Below are 18,762 nucleotides of genomic sequence, written 5' to 3' on the forward strand. Positions count from 1 at the left end.
GTGCATCATAACCAGGCCGGACAAAATAATATCTAAATGAATGCATGATGGTTGCTATTTTCAAAAACTTTTTTTTAGATGATCGAGGGCATGAATTTCAGAAGCGGGACCCCAGCGTGACAGGATAAGTGAGCCCCGGACTCCCGCCTGCGAGCCTCCAACAAATGAGCCGATTATGTTCATGAACCAACAGGGGTGGACAAGTGTGCCTCTTTTAACTAATGGTGAACGTCTTGGCAGGTGAATTCTGCGAGCGTGGGTGGGCCATACACGACTTCAAATTAAAACTAAAACCCACGGCTGCCTCCTACCTCAGTGTCTTGTCCAGCAAAGCCTGAGTGCGACTCCAACTCGCAAGTGAAGAAAAAGTACTGCTCTGCCAGAGACGGGCGCGCTCTGAAAAACAAAGCTGCCGCCAGCCTCCTGACTGGCTGCCTTGCAGCCTAGGGTGCTTAATCACCCTGCACGTGATCATAGGGAAGCGCGCCTTAATAGAAAACGACGACGATGAGCTGTGAAACACATCTTGGTGTTTATTAGTGATTCACCAGGCTGTGCTGCCAGCTCTCCAGTGCAACATTCATCAATCTATTCTATTTAATTTTCAGACAGTCTGTCACATGCACGCTTTCCGTAGCGCAATTGCCTCGCTGCTGCAGCTCCTTGTTATAGCACGCCTGGGGGTGGTCGGAGGTCCCTAATTATGCATGACTAATTCATTTAGTGCGGTGATGCGGACACCTGCACGGGGATGCGTTAGTGTCACGCCTAATGCGTGATACTTGGCAGGGCTGCATAATGGTGATAACAGCCTTTTTGTCAAACGCACTCTTTTTAACTACAAACCACTTAAAGCATTTCCCAAACTCCTCTAATGACCATGTCTGTTATGCTTTTGGTTAATGAATGGCTGAAATTGTGTATAATTTCATTAAAATGTAACGTAACTCCGTACATCATACAAGATATGATTTGTTATGCACTCAACAGGGTCGGATTAGCCAGGGAACCAAAATAAAATTAGCTCCCATTAGTGAATCAGATAGTAAAAGTATCGCCCACATTTGGAAATTTATGCAGTGAGTTCTGAACTTGTAACGAAAAGCTGTAAAGGTGTTTTGTAAGGTATAAGAGTGCTCGCTTGTGACAACGTTATGTAATAATACTAGGGATATCAACACTGGAACCCGTCCAACAAAGCCATAAAATAGGCACACAAACAACCATAAAAACGGCCCACACACTGGGTTTTCAAACTAGCAGCCTGCCAAGTGTCGCATCAGGGGTAGTCTAATTCATTCTAGCGCCTTCCCCGTTATCGCCCCACTAAAATTGTCACGAAATGTATAGCTCCTGTACGTTGAGGTGCTACGCTGCTGGCGCTAATCTGACTATAATGTGTGCGCCTTCCAGTTTTGTAAACCGGGCCCAATTTAAGGAAGAGGCGAGTGTGGTCGGCATGGAAACCGTCTTTTCTGGTCCCAGTTTGTTGCAAGTTACACTATTTTTCCCGGGCTCCTGTTGAGTGTGCGCTTGGCGCGTCGCGTGCGCCACGCATGAGCATTTGACTCTTGCCCAGACTCGATGGCGCCAGTACGACCCCGGAAAATGGTCGTTTCAATGGCGCGCGAGAAGTCTTACGATCAGCCCGTGCGCCCTGCAAGACCCTATCTAAGTACCCAGCACCACCACCAGGCCTGAGGAGTTCTTCAAGGTGCTCAGATCAGATGACTGATCTGACTGAGAGCTGTGAGACAGCGGCATGCAACCACAACGGACTGCAGCAGGGGCAGTGCAGCCCCTTGAGGTAATCAGTGTCAGGAACACTTCCGTTTACATTTCATTTTTAACTAAATATTGACTGCAGCTTTCACCATTCAACACGTGTCCTGGGCTCTAGACCTGCACTTACATCGACATTTACATAATAGGAGTCTTCCCGCCCATTCACCACAGCTCTGACAAATGACACTAAATTATTAGAAAAGATTTATATGACACATTCAAGCAAGTGTCAATCGGTGGGAGGTAAGGAGCTAGAGTGTAAAGATGGGAACGAGGATATAAGTGATCCTTAGTTCCTACACTGATTATGATTTCATTCACCCCAACAAACTATGAATGATGCCACTATGACACGGAAGGTTGGCATTTAACCGACGGGAGGGTTCTTTTTGAGTTTATCGAGGACTGTCTTGTGCTCACTTTACACCAGTGCAAAGGAAACATGAAACATCCATTTGCACCACTTGCGTTTTTTTGTGTAGTGACGAATCTGGCCAAAAAGCAAGTGCACAAATGCGCTTTTTCCCAGCTTTAGTCGTGCATACGCCATTTTCTCCTCCCAATCGCCTTCTCTCTATAATAGAGAAGCATCCGGCGAGCTGCTATGCTGTGTGTAGTTGCGGAGTGTATGAGCTGTGTGTAGCTGCTAAGCTGAGTGTATGAGGTGTGTGTTCCTTCCTGTGAATTTCACATCTATCACTTTTGTGTGGCGCAGCATGCTACTTTGGTTAAAGGGGTTGAATCTAATAATAGAGGTGAACCTATTATAGTGCAATATTTTTCATACTTTACTGAGTGATGGAAACTCGACAATCTAAGATAAAAGCGGACTTTCTAAACTAGTGTAGGAATGAAACATTTCACGGATTTAGTAAACATTATCTGAAGTGCCCAACACCTTCGAGTTTGAGTGGGAATGTAAGTGAAAGTAGTAGGCACTGCGAATAAGTGGAAGTGATTAATTGTAATGCATTTAGTGTGACAGGCCATGGATCCGCTGCATAATACCTTCCACTCAACATTCTACACACAAGCTGGCATACACATTGACATTTTATACAACTGTGCATATTGTTTACGACTATGCTTATCATTCTGTTACTGTTTCTCACACTATAAAAGTATATAATTCCTTCTTGGTGTATGTAAGTTCTTTATGACTGCCTCTTAACCTGTGCATTTTTGCCTGCATCACTATGCTACTATCCTTGTAACTGTGGTAGTCGGGTATTGTCAATGGGTGTCATAATTTTACGTCTGTCAGGGACCCTATTGATAATTTTGTTTTAGGACCAAATCAGGACAAACTGAAAGTGCCAAGAGTAATTTCGCAAGTCGATTTAGAGCTATTTTGTCCCTAAAGATATAAGTAACCAGGACTTTTCTTGCTTTTAACTCAAGCAGTAACGCTTATAACTATGGCATCTACTTGAATGTGCCTCATCATTTAATTAGACATCTGCAAGTTTTGTATCGTGGGGAGGCGATGGATAAATGCAAGAATGAGTCAATGGCTAGATGAACCGATGCATGAGTGCAAGTATGACTCGCTGAGCACATGTACCGATGAGTAATTGCATGGTAGTGAGCTTCGAGGCACGCTGAGTTAAACGCTAGACCTAGTTTCAGTACCAATGCTTGTTTATAGATTTGATGAGGCTCATGGGGCAATGAAAGAACTTTAAGAGGTGGTTCAGAGATTGTATAATTGAGTGGATGTTAAGTAGTAAGACTAGTTTTGGACCTTTAATATCTATTTACTCTCTGCAAACTCAAACAGTTGGACACTGGAGAAATGCTTTGGCGAACTGCTAATTCCCATCAGAGAATTATGCTGGCAGCTAAGGAATCGAAGGAAAGACAAACGTCTCATGAAAAGCAGCAACATTGGCAACAATTACTGGATGTTTACCTGAAAAAGAATCTACTTTGTTGGTCTTGTCAACATGCCAGAGAACTAAATATGTGATGGTAATCTTTCTACACTGCTGAGAATACATGTGAAAAACCTTTTCGTCGTTTTTTCCCCTTTTTAGTACTGCTAACTTTCTGGGGACCAACGTTATGCAAATCAGTCAAACCCTCTCCCACAAACTAGTTGTGATTCTGCATCCAAGGCCACATACTCTTCTTTGTAGGAGACAAGACCTAGCTTTGGAACGTGCATGCCCAATTGGTAGTACACAGAATGGCCTCAAAGATTTAGATGACTCAAGATATGTAAACAATAGGCCACAGGTAACTGTGTTGACTAGTCTTGTAAACCTTTTAACACCACTTTTAAAGATGTATGTCAGAAGCTGTCAGATTTTTCAGAAGATGCAGATCCATTTTATAATTATTCAGAATTATTTGCGATATTAAAATAAAATCTGAACGAGTGGTCATTGTGTCACATCAGCCAATCCGGAGATCAGGGAGTTTGTTCTACTAAAAGTAAGGAGTAGAATTTGAAGCAGGAGATGACAACCATCTTGTGCCTGGCAGGCTTCATCAATAGTGAGGTGTTGTCATCACACTTGAGAGATTGAAGATTATCAAGGGATGTCACAAGGAATGGCTCACGGATCTTATGCTTTGACAAGTGCTGTCAGACACAGTAAAAGCACTTTGAAGTACAAGTCCATGAAGGTATTTTCTTTTTTTCACTTTCTCTAGGAGAGTAAAAAACTAGATTGCATGGGATTAGCATCACTCACATAGATTACGGCAATTATTTCACCGGAATGAAGTGATTTCCAAAAGCTATGAAAAGCGCATCAATACCTCATCAGGGGTATCAAGCACTATATAAATGCAAACCCTTCCCTCTTCTATCCCTCCACCATCCTAGTATGCAAATAACAGACTAACATATCCACTGCTCCAATTAATGTCATATTCCACTATACTAATTCACGACTAGTCCTTTTGGGTTCCGGAGTAGCGTGCTACTCCCTAAAAAAGTGTTTCAACACCTCATCATGGGTAGTCAGCGCTATATAAATGCAATTACAATAAACAGTGTGCGCTCGCGTGCATGTGTGTGCATAGTTGCATTAATGTGTGCCAGCATGCATGTGCACGTTTGTTTATATAATGCTCAGGCACGGTCTTAGGCTGCCCCAAGTATACTGGCACCAGCTCTTAAATTGTACAGGAATCAATATTGTTCAGGTGCAAATATTAACTCCCCTGAGTTTGACCCTTCGACTAAGAACAAACCTTTGAAGAGGCTGGGAATTTTAAAGAACCTTGCACAGAGTTAAATTTCGGGATTGCACATCAGACACAAACTCAGTTATGGTGATGCAACAGTTCCTTTAATATTCATAATAATGAAAACTAATAGGCCGATGAGTTTGTTTTGAGTGTGTGTGTCTACACACATGCATGAATACACGCCTACTTTTGTGGATGCGCAGTATATGGCATAGTAGGGGAAAGGAATTACTTGTGTATACCTAATTTAGAATTGGTATTTTGGATCGCATGCTTATTTTTTTGGACAGTAATCAAGGCAGACAGACATTTTAAAAGAAGTCTAAAACCGAAAGAAACCCAAGCAGAAATATTCATATTAACAACATTTCAAGGGCATGGGAGAGATATTCACTATTTGTCTTCTAGTAGCAGGAGGCAAATCTTGAGAGAAGTTTGAAACTACTGGTTTGGGGGATCCGCAAATATAATTTATGGATATGAGTTCCATTAGAGAGATCCTAGGAGGGAAAGGGGGCCACAAACTAGATGTCTTTATGGTGGAGCAGCACTGCCCCAGTGCTTTCAAGCAGCGCGAGAAGAGGAAACATAACATGATAATAACTTTCAGTTATTATCATGTTGTGTTTCCTTTGCGGGCGGGACGGTGGGCGGGCTGCTCTGCTCAAGGAGCAGGGGAGGAGTGGTATGCCCACGCAAGAGCGCAATGACTGTTTGGTCAGCCCTCTCGGGTTGCCCAAAGCAGTCATACGCACTACCCTGTTCTCCATGGAGGCTGCATTACAGCCTGCATGGAGAACATGCCCAGCCCTACAGACCATGGCTGAGCACCATGTCACGGCGCTCAGACCAATCACATTGCAGCATTGTGATTCGCTTGGGGAAGGGAGCCTGGCAGCTTGCTTCCTGTTCCTGGAAGCGAACTCAGGAGAGCAGGAGCACAGAAAATGCGGGACCCGGCCTCAAGGTACGTTTTTTTCTAATTTCTAAACCCCGCTCCCCATGAGCGGCACCCACAGCAATCTCCCCCCCCCCAAACCACCACCCGCACCCCCAACCCGCGAGCCATGCTGGCCGCCCCTGGAAGCTAGTTTGGCTAAGCCTAGAATGCCCTGGTTGCCGAATCATAATATGCAGGTTGGAGTGTTCTGGAATACAATGTGAGGTAGTCTGCACATAAGGCATGGTTAGATTTGTATGCAAGTGTTTATCAAAGAAGGTGGACAAGGCTGTTCCTGGAAAGGGGTAGTGTGCTGGTCACAAGGAAGAGGGAGCGTGGTGGTTAGCGTGTGCAAGCCTACCACTGGGTATCCATTGTGTTGGATATAGTTGCCATACACACCTTTGCAGGTGTCATGCTTCATCATAGGCAGTGCTCCTCGTCGAGTAGGCGGTGCAATCCCCGACGGGCACACCTCAAAGAGGGGCTCTTTAGCGGAGATCTTTTAGTCCAACTGCCTATGGGTGAAGTGCGGGTGTGGGGCCAAGGGGTTGTAGACAGGAATGTGAATTAAAATGGAGCAAAGGGTACCTGAGACTACTTTATTCGGGCGGTCCCTTGCTTCAATTAAAAGTGAAGCTAGTCTGGGCTAGATGGAATTTAATGTTTCCTGGCTCTAGACTAGACTAGGAAGTGTTAAAAAATCGGTCAACATGTTTCTCGCTATGGTACATTGACACGCGATTCATCAGGACCTATGTGGTATAGTCTACAAACAATATTGCCTATATCAGAATTATACACTCATTACTAGTTGCGGGAATGTTGTACCTCTGTTGCACTGTTACTTGCCTAATAGTCAAGATTTATATGCAACATCAATGCCCGGCGGGTCGTACATCAGGGATGAGGCCTCTGTGTATAAGGCTCGGGTCTCCTGTGTCCTCGGCAATCGTCCTACCCCTCTCCGCCGATCCCGGCGGAGAGGGGTAGGACGATTGCTGAATTTGGAGAAGGATACTTGCTAGGTAAATGCATGTGACACACTCTGATGTATACCTTGGATGTATGTGTAGTTGCCTGTGATTGATGTGCCGCTCGAGGCTAGGGACTTTGGTTCCTGCTACAACGGGTCGCTAGCCACACCAGGAGGAAACGCCGACTTGGGGCAAACAACGGACCAGACAGCGGAACAGCGGGACTGCGAGGACCAGGTTGCTCAGCGGCAGAGTCACAGGCGGCACCTGGGTCCTCTTCCCGTTTCGCCTCCCCTATTTAGACACGTCGACTGACGCGCGCGGGCGTGCGCCGGGCTAAGCCCGGGCAGAGGGCGGTCCGTCTGTGGCCGTCCAGAGCTGGGCTGGGCCACCCCCTTTACGTTTCTATTCTGTTGTCTATTATTTTACCTTGGACTCAGTAGTAAGACTTGTTGTGAACAATTAAGTTCATCACCGTGCCACAACATTGCTGTATTCAATATGGCCATGAAATCCAGCCTGGGTGGGAAATCATTGGCGGGGGGTACATCCACCTCTTTTAAAGGTACTCTGGATAATTACATCACCAGGGCCGTTTCAGTCGTAGAACGAGACACAATAAACAAAAAGGTCCCAGAGCAAAAAATTCTAAACCATCATTACCCTCCCAAACTCTCAACAATGCCCCCCAAAGTAAGATGGAACTAAATTCCCCGCACACGTTATTGCCAGACGCTCTCATAAAAAACATTGAGCACTTGAAGAAATCTTTACTGTTGCCCCTCGTAGAGAGGGTCAAGCGCAAAGCACACCAATTAAATTCCGTCCAAGCCACAGGTATTTCCAACATGAATTTAGTCAGAGAACTTTCTAAAAATAGGTTCCCCCTGAACACCTCAGACCTGGGAGATAAACCGAACCTTTGTGACCCTCCGTCTACGGGACTGCCTCATCCAATGGACAAAGGTCCTACTACTAGTCAACCCTTAAAGCAAGCTCCCCCTATCCCCAAACCAAGAAAACCCCGGGAACCAGAGCAGCCTAATAAAAGTGCTCAGGTGTATGATAATTTGGGGGGGAGGCGAACGGCGGTTAAAAACTATCGAGGGCACGTGCAACAGGTAAACCTACCGCCGGAAGCAGAACCCTATGTAATAGTATTAACCGGGGTTCCTGAGTTGAAGCAGGGTCAATTCGAAAACTACCAGATCCTGAAGAATAAGGTCACGCACTGGCTAAGTACCAACAGGCCATTACCCGCAAGTATCGATGGTAAAATACTACATGTTAGGAGGTTACCATGGTTGGGCCAAAGACCTAAAGTTGTACAAGGGGACTGCGTAATAATCAACTTTAAAGATTACAGGGCCACAAGCTTTATTAGAGACTGGTATAGTGATAGCTATGAGGAAGGTATATCAACAAGAGGTCTACGTTATTTTTACCCAAGACCTTTGGTCGAAATGAATCCCAAGAATAACACGGGCCCCTCCTTTAACATAGCTACTACCAACCGCTTTATGGCTCTCTCGAGTTTAGAGGGGGTAGACTGACTTAATGTCAAGTCCAATAAGACCCAAAAGGTCCCTCCACCTGTATCTAGTTCAGGTCCTGACGTTGCAGATGCACCTTTATGGGATGTTCCTATCCTGGATGTTCTATTTTATAATCCCCCTTTAGTGTGTAGCCCTAAATTACAGACTCAGGACCCAGGCATTCTGGCGGCCAGTTCTCTTAACCCCTCACACAACCCCTCCTTCCATGACTGTTCCCCAGCAATTGAAGCCTTTCGAGCTCCTTCCCCTTCCCCCACCACTGAACCACCAAGTTTTTTAATTATGAATGTGATGTACTGGAACGTAGCAGGGTTACGTGCAAAGATCGACCAACGCTCCTGGCTCGAATTAATTCGTAAACACAACATGGTATGCCTTCAGGAGACTTGGTCGATCTCTCCTATTCACTTACAGGGTTACAAGAAGTTTCACTCAAGTGCCCGTCCTTCCCCTTCAGGTAGACCGAAAGGAGGGCTAACTATCTACCTATCGAATTACCTCCCTCTAAATGAAATAAATTGAAAGTAGCCGAGAACTACCAAATTATTAGAATTACGGTGTATAATGGGTCCCGTATCTATTGGTCAACTTCTACAACAATTTGCCTCTACCTGATTCTGTAATTGTTTTTATTGAAATATCAGCGATTTTAAAGGATCACCGGGCTAGATACCCTGTATCTTCTTTTAACGTGATTTGGGGCGGTGATTTTAATACCTCTTTGTGTGCAAATTATGAAAATGTAAAATGTGGCATTATTGACGAATGTGGGTGTCCTCTAACGCATTTCTCCCATTCCAGCCCTGGGTATTGTTTGAACGAACATCTTTTTTCCTTAGATCTGGGGTTTGCAAACGACCTGGTAGTTCCCGCAATAGCTTTTTCTCCTACTTTCCATGGGAGAGGCTTATCGTGTGTCATATTGTGTACCCATAACTCAAGAGCACAATTGTCTAATTTTGCAACGGGAGTGGATGTTAGTAGCGACCATTATCCGATCAGTCTCACTGTTACAGGCCAGAGTACTTGTCAACAACCTAGGTTTCCTAGTTTGCTTGACCAGCAAGCTCTGACCATAGCCAAGTTGAACGGCTATTCAGTTAAATGGTCGAAAGTAGATCCGAACGCCCTGTCTGCCAGTATAATAAAAAGAGCACTCCCCCTATTACAAACATGTTTAGACCCAGAATCATCGAAGGATCTGATTCTCACCAGTTTTGCCGAAATTACTAAAATAATTAGAGAAGAATTATTCCGTAAGCAAAACTCAAATAAATCCCAAGTGATAAGTTGGTTTAATCCCCAATGTCGAAAGGCGCTCTCATCCCTAAAGGAGGCTCTTCGCAATCCTATAAGAAATCCACTTGTAGTAAGAAAACTAAGGAAAGATTACAATCCGGCCATCAAGAACTGTAGACGGGAGATCAAAAAGAACCTCTGGGAAGAGCTCCACGAGAGTTGTCGCTCTAAAGACTGCTCAGCTTTCTGGAGAGTAGTCAAATCCCCCTTTCTTTCAGACTCAAGTTCTACTCCCAGGTTAGAGGTGGCAGTGACTGCAGAGAGCTGGGTTGACCATTTCACAAAAATCTTTACAGCAGATAATCTGAATGAGAACGTTAGCGGGAAAGCTGGGGAGGGCGTCCCCCATAACTCTAATATTTACCCCATCCAGCTAACTTTTGAGCATAATGACGTTATTACCGCTCTGTCAGCCTCTAAATCTGGCAAGGCGCCTGGCCCTGACGGGGTACCTTTAGATCTCTTTACGCACAACCAGGAGCTATGGTCCCCAGTTTTGACCCGCGTTCTTGATACTGCCATGTCCTTGGGGTTAATTGACTCAGGGTCTACATCTATTCTGCTCCCCATTTTCAAAAAGGGAGATCGTAACAACCCTGCATGCTACAGGCCCATATCCCTCCTTGATTACCTAGGCAAAGTTGCAGGCCGGCTGGTCCTTGAGCGCCTGCAGGATTGGGCTTCTGCCAACGAAATCATGACTGACTTGCAATATGGGTTCAGGGAGGGACTGGGAACCGTAGAGCAGGCGCTTAATCTCTCCCTTCTTATTGGAAAATACGTTGGGGCAAAGAATGGTAATCTACATCTAGTTAATGTAGATTTGTCCGCAGCGTTTGACTGCGTGTCTCACTCAAAACTGTGGTTGATTCTCGCTGAATTGGGCGTTGACCCTCCGTTGGTCACCTTCCTGCGGGAGCTTTACTCTGACGCCTCGGCGAGAGTAAGATACGGGGTGTCTGGCGAACTCACTCCATCATTTGCCGTCACCAGGGGAGTTAGACAGGGTTGTGTCCTGGCTCCCTTTCTTTTTAACTTATACACCAATTGCCTTGAGTCGGCCATGTTGGAAAGGAGCCAGGATTTACCCACAATTGACCATTGCCCTATACCCGCACTATTGTATGCGGACGATTCAGTGATCATGGCAAGAACCCCAATACAGCTGCAGCTCCTCCTTAATAACTACTGCAAGTTTATGTCATCCTTGGACCTGATGGTCAACATTAAAAAGACCTTCGTAATGCACCTCGGCAAGCGGGTCAAGAACCCGAAATCGACTTTTATCACCAAAGATAAGCTAGAGTGCACTAGTACGTACCCTTATTTAGGTATCCTGTTTGAAAATAAAATGTCCTGGAAAGAGGCCAAGTGTAGTTATAAACTTCTGTTCTTACGTGCAACAACTGCCTTGGTAGCTTTCTCAAGAAAGCTTGGTAAGCCCCCTCCCGAAGAACTTCTGAAAATATATTTTGCCAAATGCCACAGCATGGCCGTGTATGGCGCGGGGGTGTGGGGCTATGCTGCCGCTGAAGCTCTTCAGCTGGTAGAGAACAGTTTTATTAGGTATATCCTGGCTATCCCGAAAAGTGCTCCAACCTACGGTTGCCATATTGAGCTGGGTATGGACTACATTACGGATAACATAAAAATCCAGCCCATCCTCTTATGGCACCGAGTTTGGATCACGGAGCAGTGCAATCTGACCCGCTCACTCATCGTGGACTGTCTGGGCTTGGTCAATTGGAGAAAAATCCCTTGGTTGGCTTATGTGAGCAACTTTTTTAAAGATATAAATATGTCTTTGTATTTCACTGAGCCTTCATCCCTGTTAAGCATTTCAAGGAAAGATCTAAAAATGCTATGCTTATCACACTTAAGGGAACTGCGTCTAGCTCAGGAAATCACTAAATCCACCAACATCCAGATTCGAAGTGTCCAAACTACAACAGGCCTTCAACCCTACCTGAAATATCATTTGAACGCATACGAAAAATACCTGCTGACAAGGTTTCGCTTTAATGTGTTCTTTCGTATTGTTTCCTTCCCGAAAAAACAAGATTGGTCAAAATCTATTACCAAGTGCCCATGTGACGAAACTTCGGAACAATCAACAATCCATGTTACTTTATTTTGCAGATTTTATGTGTTGCCTCGTAAGCGTTGGATTATCCCATTACTGTCATCCATGGGCTTGAGATCGTGTCGTCCAGCCTTTCTTGCTTTGCAATACTTAGATTCTGAATTTGTTGGCAAATCCGTAGCCTGTTTTCTTAAAGCATGCATAAAACATTGGTGCAATTTTGACTAAATCCGTCTTTAAATGCATTTGCACTTCATCATTAGTTCGTTTAGGATCCCGCCCGATTCTGATTTTGAAAAAGTATTTTTAAACTGTATCCTCTTATAATGTCAATCATGTATTGTGGTATAACTTTTTCTGCTATATTACCCCTTCTTTTAAACTGTTTGTTGTAAATGTATTTATTATGGTTCCGAAAAAATTATGGAAACCGAATAAAAGATATATGACTGACTGTTTCATCCTTTCCCAATAAGGTGACAGCACGTATGCAGTGCGTGCATTCATACTCACAACATTTCTCAACCCATCTACCCCAAGTGAGAAGAGATACAATGCTGCCCATAAGTCTACGCTGAATGTGGTGGAGCGGACATTTGGACTCCTGTAGAGCAGGTTCCGCTGCCTCCACAAAAGTGAAGGTGCACGGCAGTACCGCCCGAGATATGCTGCAAAATCATTGCTACCTGTGCCATGCTACACAACCTGTCCACTAAGAAGGGAACACCAGTGGAAATCACAGATTCGGACTCAGAGGATGAGGAATTGCCTCGGCCACATCACAGAGCAGCCGGTGTTGTAGGAGCCGCAGATGGGAGACACAGATGTGCTGAGATCAGACGCAACTATTTCTAAGTAATTAATAACACAAAGCCAATACTGATGTTTGTATAATGGTGTTTTATTGTCCTTACATCAGGCAATATGTATGCACACCGCCTCACAATACTGTTCTCTCTGTGTGCCTTGAGTTGCCCATCATGGCATGTCCGCACTGCATGCACATTGTCTACCACTTTCACTGGGTCACATGGGTTACCTCACCCATCAGCAAATGTCAGCCACAGCATGGACTTATTTCCTGCGGCCACGCCCAGGAGTGCTTCGCTCTGTCTGCACACTTCCCTCCCTCGACGACTATTCTGCTGATGGCCCTTGACTTGCACCACGCCGTCTGGGCTCAACAACAGGTGGAGTAATGCTGCTGCGGCTGGTGACCACCTCACTGTCTCCACCATCCCCAGACCCTGTGGCAGCTATGTTGGCTGTCTGGAGCAGTTCAACAGCACTGGTGACCTGCACCAACAACCTAGCAACATCCTGGCTGCAGTGGGCCATTTCCATTTGCATGGCAACTGTGCGTCTGCTCAAGACAGCTGTAGCATTACATAGGCAGTTGACCGCCTTTGTGTATCCATCCATGCGCTGTTTTTCATGGCGCCTTGCGCCATGTTCACTTTGCAATTTGCTGCATAATTGCTGTACTGCCACAGTCATGTCCCTCATGCACTCTGCATTGGCCCTATGACCCTTAGCAACAGTGGTGTTCAGCTCATTGATGCCCTTCTTAATGTCCCTCATGTTCTTGTTCAGAGACACCAGCAGCCGTTGCAATAATCTCATTGTTTTCATTTGCAGGCGCTGCACCATCACCATGGTGCCCTCAAAACGGCAAAGACACCGGATTCCCCACCCTGCTCAGACAGACTTTGTGCCCTTGGTCTGCGTTGGAGACCACTGATGTGGCTACGCTGCATGGGTGACTGTAGGTTGGGAGACTGTGCTGGGTCTTCGGGCATGGTCTGTGGAGCGTCCGGGGTCTCCTCCACTCCCCCCTCCATCTCCTGTAGTGTTTCCACAGTGTACCTGCTAGGTCTTGGTGGTGGTGTAGGTGTGATATCTGTCGCTGTCTGAGACTCTTCCTCCCCAATATGTTGTGGCGCAGGTGCCTCATGTGTCTCCCTCTCTTCTGCCTGTGGCACAGATTCCCCTGTGGATACAAGATGTCCATTTACTGACTTTCCTTGCAGCATTTGTGTTACATTAAATTTACATGATTTGCTATTCACACTAACAGTTCTCCGCTTGGTTATTGACTGGTGTGAGGCCCCTGCGATTGTGCTCACAAATGTCACTGCTATGCTATATGGGTTTTGGGACTACATCTCCCATGATGCATTGCTGGTTGTTACCAAAATGTGGACTGGAGTGGAATTCTAACTTGCTCATGGGGGATTGGGGAGGCTGAGGGTTCAGGACAGGCTGAGCATGCATCTTACCCTCTCTGGTGTTGTCTCGGGCTGAGCTGGCCATGTCTCCTATGCCACTTAGGGTCTCAGGCTGGAGGGTGGACTCCACCAAGTCATCCAGGAGTGTTGTTGCAGGCTGTGTGGATGGTCCGCCACCTGTCTTTTTGGCTTGCTTCAGCCTGCCTGCTACCCTCTCCTTCGCCCTGGAGTGCAAGTCTTACCAGCGCTTCTTCAGGTCGTCGATGGAGCGCTGTGTGACCCCAATGTCATTGATCCTGGCTTGTATCTCGAGCCAGATCTTTCTCTTCTGCGATTCCGGTACATGCAGGGATTTTTTGCCAAATAGTTGGTCATGTGTCTTCACCACTTCCTCAATCAGAACCTCCAACTCCTTTTCACTAAACTTGTGCTTCCTTTTCTTTTCTGCAGGCTCCTTTCCCTTCTCCTGTGTGTCCATCCTGTAAGTTGGTGTCTGCCTGAACACTCCTGTGCAGCTCCTGGGTGTGTGCTCCTCCTCTCCGCCTCTCCCACAGCCCCAGGCACTCAGAAACAGCATGGGTGTGGCCACTTCCTGTATGTGATTTCATCAGGAAGCACCTGAATCGCAGATTTTTCTAATTTGCGTTTTTTTCAAATTGCAATTTTGCAAATACAGAATCGGTATTTGCGATTCGGTCTTGAGGATTGCGAGTTTTAGGGAATCACAAATTATTTGCAAATTTTTTGCTACATAACAGTTTGCGTTTTCTTAATTGCGATTCGGTAAAAATCGCTATTAAGAACTTGCTAAAATGATGTAACCTATATCTTTCCCCTTGTCTTTTTCAAGAGAGTAAATTTGCTTGATAGGGGTATGTTGTGTGGTGAAGATTAAGACCATACAGTATGGCGGGCACACCTTTTTATTGTTCTGCTGTAATGCACATACATATTTTTTGGGACATTGTGATACACATATCACACAAAGCCACCTTCAGGATGGCACATTCAAATAAGGTTCCATACAATTCTCCAGCTGTATTCTCCAGCCATTCACAGCCTTCTCTATTCTTGTCAGATGTTCAGCAGATTTCTTTCTTCAATAATAATTACCACTAAGCAATCTGCCCAAGAACACACAACACACATGCATACTTGTTCTCACACACCCGCACTCACACACATTTTAATGTTGACACATGTTCAAACAAAAACCAAGCATGTGCACTAACACTTATAGCTACTCCTTACTCGTCACATTCATTCTTACACAACTAAATCCTAAATCATTTCCTAAGTGGTAAAGTGCCTGCAATACTTTGTATGCAGTGGTGCATACCCTTTACATGTTTTTGTTGGTTTTGTTGTTGTTCGAAATGGGGGTCTCTAGTTGGCGATGGTTTGCACCTTTGTCCAAGTAGGGACCCTTCTTCCTGATCAGGGTAAAGGGATACACTTCTAAAATAACCGCTGCTCACCTCCTTGGTAGCTTGGCACAAGCAGACAGGCTTATCTCAGAGGCAGTGTGTAAAACATTTATGAACACATACAGTAATACAGTGAAAACACTACAAATGGACACCACACCAGTTTAGAAAAATAAGTAATCTTTATCTAAACCCAAAACAAGATCAAACAACAAAAATCCACAGTACAGTTATCATGATATCCTTAAAAATAGGTTATCCACTCAAATAAAGTTTTTAGCAAAAAATAACTCTACCTGGAGTTATTATGACATCATGACAGATGTAAATCCCAAAGTACGGCACCAACTACGAGGTGCGTGGCATCAGGCACGGAGTCAAGCAGACCCCCAAAGAACAGTACCTTGGAAATGATGAAAGCAAAGACGGTATAAAGCGTCGTAGAGGTGATGCTTCGATGGCGATGGGCTACGACGGTTCCTTGCGGCCCCAGGGGAGGTGAAGCTACAGTTCCTTACTGCAGTGCAGGGGAGGTGAGACGTCGAATTCTTACTGTGTTGGGGAGGTGATGCCACAGTGGCGGCGAGGTGTCGGTTCCTTACGGTGGTGCGGTGTCGATGGATTCGGGAGTCACCAATGTCGAGTATCGGCTCCAATGATGCCAGGTCTAACAGTTGTCATACTGTAACACAGTGTATCTCCCTCTTTGGTGCAGGAGTTCATCAATTTGTTGATGTAGGGCAACACAGTTCTTTAGTAGCATTCATGATGAAGAGTGCAACAAGTATCTTAGGAATCTTTCCCAAAATCAGGGACTGTGGGTCACCTGCTCCAATGAGGGGAGCTGTTTGCCCTGGATACTGTGCACTCAGTCTTGCCCCTCATGAGCTGGTTAATGCCCTGAGATACTTGCCACTGACAGATAGCAAGGGTCCTAAATCGTGCTCTGGATTCGATTAGCCTGATTTACAAACTGCACTTTTCAGTACATTTACACGTTTCACTCACTTGTAATATTTATATTACTAAAGCGTGATGTGAAAGTGCTCTGTCATTTACTAACAGCACATTTTCCATTGATACAGCAGCAAACATTCCCTCTAACAGGCACAGTTTTGCAAATAAAACTATATAGCATATAGACATTTTGTGGAAATTGGATTTCAGCAAAAATGTTTATCATTTTCACATCAACAAGTAAAGTGTTATGATTTATTTTCATCCTATTAAAATCTTTTTTCATTACACAGTTACAAAAATGTGCTTTCATAACTACTGAAATATATTTAGAAACGTTTGTACAGTTAATTTACCATCTATTTAAATGTGTTTTAGAAAACAAAACCTGACATCCTACAACCATTCATTTCACACTGTTTGTAGAGCACGATTGACAGACCGTTCACTTGACAAAATCCTCTAACTTTGCAGCCAGGGAAAGAAAAGTAAACACCAAACTCCAGGACTAACTAAGCATCAAATTGTAAGAAGATCTTAACCTCATTTTGACCTCTGTCTTGGAATGCAGAGCAAATGTGACAAGATAAAAAAAAGATGTAAAGGCATCTTTATTGCTCAGTCACTTTGTGACTGAACAGAAAACCTGTTCTTTGTCGGCTAGCCAGAACAGCCCAGGTGGCCAGAAAAATAGCTTTCCCTGATTAAATCTGACTCTCCATAGCGAGTGGGCGAGTTGATTTCTCGAGTCCTGTTACACTTTTGTAGTAAGTCCAACACTACACATCCAACTACTGGTACTGCAACACTTACCAACAGAAAATAATGAAGGCATATTTGGGACAGGAAATCAATGGGAAGAGTATAGAAAATTTCCAAACACTGGTGTGCTCCCACGGTCCCCACAACCAAGTCCTGCTTACAGGACCTAATATGTTGTGAAACTACTAGTGATATATATCTATGTATTAGACCCAAAAATATCTGGCAGCCACTCTGTTCTTACTTGTTGCTGCACCCAGAGGAGGCAGAATGGGGGGGGACTGAGTGGGACTGAGGAATGGGACTGAATATCCACACTACCGGGGGGTTATGCAGAATGGGTACAGATCTGCACAGTAATTTTTACATTGCCAGATATGATCTGGTTATGTCATTGTGTCCTGCTTTTCCTCCTTTCTTTAGTTTTCTTTTTTTTCTCCCTGAGACAGGAATGCCGGGACTGTTCCCATCTCTCTCACCCTGTTCGACTCGTCATAATATTGGACATGTGGTACCATGAATGATAATGGTGCTGTGGCGATTCTTTTATTGTACTATTATCAAATACTTCTGCATGAACCTCTCTTCCTTGTGTAACATATGCATGATGTGATTTCTCCCGCATATTGTTTATGTTAGGTTATAATTGATGAAAATCTCAAAAGAATTAAAAAAAAATAAGGTTAACCCCATTGGTAGCCAGATACTCCCTTCGGCTTTCCTCTCCCTGAGTTAAATGTAGATTGCTTAGCAAGGCCAATGTAAGTTCTTGGGTGTTCTAAAGTCCTTAGTCAGGAGCATCACAGTCAGAGAAGCGGACTGTGGATTAAGAATCCTGTAAGGGTCTGTAGCGCCCACTGCCTTGATAGGATCCTTTCTGTTAAAAAGAGCTAGGTTATTAGTGGAGTTGTCCCATTGGATTGTGAGCTCTCTTTCAGTCATGTATTCTGAAACTTCACTTGTTCTCATCAAGTGGTATCTGTTATGTTTAATGGCAGTACATGTGGCACTGTCTAGGTCCAAAGTTGTAGTCAAGCTTGAATCCGTGTCTGTGTTAACATCCTCTAAGTATGATATTTTCACTTAATGAATTTGTAAGAGATAATAACTGTTTAGTGCCTTTCTCCGGCCTGGGAGATGGGATTGTAGCTGATGGTGTGATGTTGTAAAACAATTAGAGACTCCAAAACCTTTACCACCATCCTCTGGAGGATCTAGTAGACTTATAGCCACTCAATGATTCCCACTGACTACTTAGCCTAGGTTTCTAATACTCTTATCCCCTTATAAATAGCACAATGGTGGGCCGTATCAGATCAGTTGCCTATCAGGAGCTTAAGATTGGGGATATTCAGAACAGAAGAATGTGGGGAAAAGAAAGAGGTCAGCTGTTGTCTATGACCATAATGAGTGATACTCTCTCTCCTCACATTTGAGCTGCTTCAGATGTCCCTTGCGCTCCAACCATGCTGAAATTATGCTGCAAATTCTGAGACTTCTCATCTTTCCTGTGCATCATGAAGCCAGATATATCTGCAGAACAGACA

The 18,762-nt window shown here is 44.7% G+C and overlaps 1 long non-coding RNA gene across 1 annotated transcript in view; it reads left to right on the forward strand.

Annotated features, from left to right (window-relative positions):
• Window positions 1-1,583: 1,583 nt before the first annotated feature.
• The window catches only part of LOC144798818 (uncharacterized), a 230,055-nt gene continuing 212,876 nt past the window's right edge, over window positions 1,584-18,762 (forward strand). The window contains exon 1 of the long non-coding RNA XR_013603659.1: window positions 1,584-1,807. This is a non-coding gene — a long non-coding RNA (uncharacterized LOC144798818). The remainder of the gene's footprint in view (window positions 1,808-18,762) is intronic.

The sequence above is a fragment of the Lissotriton helveticus genome, chromosome 12 (assembly GCF_964261635.1).
Source record: "Lissotriton helveticus chromosome 12, aLisHel1.1, whole genome shotgun sequence".
Classification (NCBI taxonomy): domain Eukaryota; kingdom Metazoa; phylum Chordata; class Amphibia; order Caudata; family Salamandridae; genus Lissotriton; species Lissotriton helveticus.